Source organism: Cyprinodon variegatus, unplaced genomic scaffold (genome assembly GCF_000732505.1).
Source record: "Cyprinodon variegatus isolate N-32 unplaced genomic scaffold, C_variegatus-1.0 Scaffold730, whole genome shotgun sequence".
NCBI classification, from domain to species: domain Eukaryota; kingdom Metazoa; phylum Chordata; class Actinopteri; order Cyprinodontiformes; family Cyprinodontidae; genus Cyprinodon; species Cyprinodon variegatus.
In genome coordinates, this window is record NW_015151183.1 from 205,356 (window position 1) to 208,214 (window position 2,859).

The 2,859-nt window shown below is 36.7% G+C and overlaps 1 pseudogene; it reads right to left on the reverse strand.

Moving 5' to 3' along the window:
* Positions 1 to 2,537, reverse strand: part of LOC107097867 — a 3,991-nt pseudogene extending 1,454 nt beyond the window's left edge.
* Between the last annotated feature and the right edge of the window lie 322 nt (positions 2,538 to 2,859).

Sequence of the window (2,859 nt, forward strand, 5' to 3'; positions counted from 1 at the left end):
TTTTGCACTGAATCAGATGTTAGATCAATAAGAGGATATTCATTTCAGCATCACATCTGTAACTATTATACTTTGAGGTATGAAGCTAATTAGTCACACTAGGCATCTTGGGAACAACCAATGGCCTAACTATCGGTAAGCAGAGACTGCAGTTGCTTACGGGTCCCGGACCTCTTACAGGTCCCATCACTGACACCTGGTGGGCACCATGTGTGGATTAGAACTACTTCCATTGTGCAGGAACTACAAGAGAGAGGGGGGTGTGGGGAGGAGGTTGCTGGTGAAGCCTGTGCATGCTCTGTTTAACCAGCATTCCAGGCAACAGCAAATTGCATAATTGTATCTTCTTGGCCAATTTATGGAACTGTCACCCTATCCTGAACCTTTATCACGTGTTGTACTTCATATGGGGCCCACCCAGATAATGTTGCTTATGGTCCTATTGTGTCATTGGGAACAACATGACCCTTTTCAATATAAATATGTTTATTATTTATTAATACTGTTTTGCACATACAAAACATACAATTTGATATTCTAATTTTTATATTTGCTATGATATTTAATCATCACAGCATTTCAAAGTGACCTGATTCATGGGAATTGGATTTGCTACAGAGTTTCAGAAGCCGCTTGCCCTTTCTTTGCAACAAGGCAACGGTGTTTGAAATTGAACAAGGTTAGAAACTATGACTTTTTTTTATTTTTTTTATTAGGTATTTTTGTAATAAGAAAACTCATCTTGTTGTTTTTTTTCACCCAGTGTTTCAAATCCAGTTAATTAAAAATTACTTAACCTAAAGTATTTTTATTATTGTATGAAAAAATATTATTAATCATTATTGTTTTCCTAATTTGAAGCTAAGACTAGATTAATTTAGCATAATATAAATAAAGTGATATAGCAGACATTTTCTGCAATCATATTTGAATTAGACATATTACTAGATAAACTAAAAAACTTCTAACTAAAAATCCAAAATAAGTTTTAGGTCAGATGTTGTCTCTTGTTATATATCAGTTGAAAAACATGTCAATAAACTTGTATTTATTTATTAATTTTGTATTTTCTTTGTAGAATCAAATTGAGATTTTGACATTTTACTGAGTTTATCAGCTAAATTCCAGGCGGTCTCACAGTGCAACATTTCTCTTAATGGGATCGTGTTTATTTCACACTTCCAATAACTTCGAAATTTCGTGTTGTATAAACTAGGTGTATACAAAATGACTTGAAAGTTTGTCTAAGACAAGTCTAAGTTCCAATAACTAAATTATATAAGCATATGTATAAACCAACAAATATATAATACATAAACCATGTTGGANCTCCAGTCTGTGGTTCTGAAACAATCACTCAGCTCCTCAGTGGCGTCATCCAACCAAACTTTCACTGACTTCTTCTGTGCTATTGTATATTGTAATAACTGTTAACATTTACAGAGACAGCAATTCTAACAACAATGACCAATCAATGAGGGCGCCCCTCGACTTTTAGATGTTGAGATGTTAAAAAACGTCAAAATACAAAGCATAAGGGGAATTTAAGTATTTTAAAATGCGTTGTTTAATTTAGAGTCAACAATCTTTTGAATAAATAGTTCTTATGTTGTTAACTTGCCATCACATGATGTGACCTATTAATGAAATGGTTGCTTTTAGACAAATTTACATTTTAGTTCACAGCAGTAGGCATAATCTTCTTACAGCAGAAATAACATTTAATCTGAGTACAACTTTTAGCTTTAATTTAATTCATCCAAATATCAATGTGTTAGCAGTGTGCTACTGCTGATTCTAGATCATGGCTTATGGTGCAGTACTAAAGGGACTCTTTAGCACTCACCAACTTTAGAAAACCATTAATACCCTTGGAGCTATCGTATCACACACTGAGTTTTTCACCACCACAAACAGAATGAAACAGTGGAAAACACCGTATGCATATTGTTTTGTTCTAAGATTACTTTCTATCCTTTAACACAAAATTACCAGTCCCTATAAATGTGAGGATGTGTGACTGCAAATCAGGGGGCTATGGTCCCTGTATTGACTGATTGATTGACTTTATTGATCTCACAGTAGAGAAATTTACTCGTTATATTAGCTCAAATAGTCAAAAAGAAGAAGAATGTGCCAAGTGAAGAAAAAGGTGCACTGGATATATACAGTATATACAGTGCATCCACATATGTTTTTATTTTTTCAGAGCAGGATTATTATACAGGGTTATTGCACAAGGTGTTTAAATGGGTATTTATATAGATGGATATTTCTATTCATAGTTATTGCACTGGGTGTCACATATAAAGAAACAGGTTATTGCACAGGGTATTAAATAGCAGTTCCACATTATACATTGCACAAGTTGTTGCCGTTGTAGTGTGGCATTGTAGAGTCTGATGGGAGCAGAGATGACCTACCTGCTGGCCCTGCTGGTAGAGCTCCTATTTACAAACAGGTTATAAAAGTCTTTCATTAAAGGAGCTACTCAGCTCCTCTACAGTCTGGTGCAGGGTGTGGAAGGTGTTATCCATGATGGATGTAAGCTTGGACACCACCCTCCTCTCAGCCACTTTCTCCACTGAGTCCAGGGAGCAGCAGCAGCAGGACAGAAACTGCCTTTCTCTCCAATTTGTTCAGTCTCTTTCTGTCCCACTCTGCACTGCCAGGGGCCAAGCAGATGAGAGCGTAGAGGAGGGCTGATGCCACCACAGGGCCAAAGAAGGTTTTAAGCAGGGGCCTGCTCACTCCAAAGAACCTCAGCCTCCTCAGGGGGTGGGGGTGGCTCTGAGTCTGCTTATACAGGGCATCCGAGTCCAGGTCAGTTTATTATTGACATGAACAATCAGGTATTTA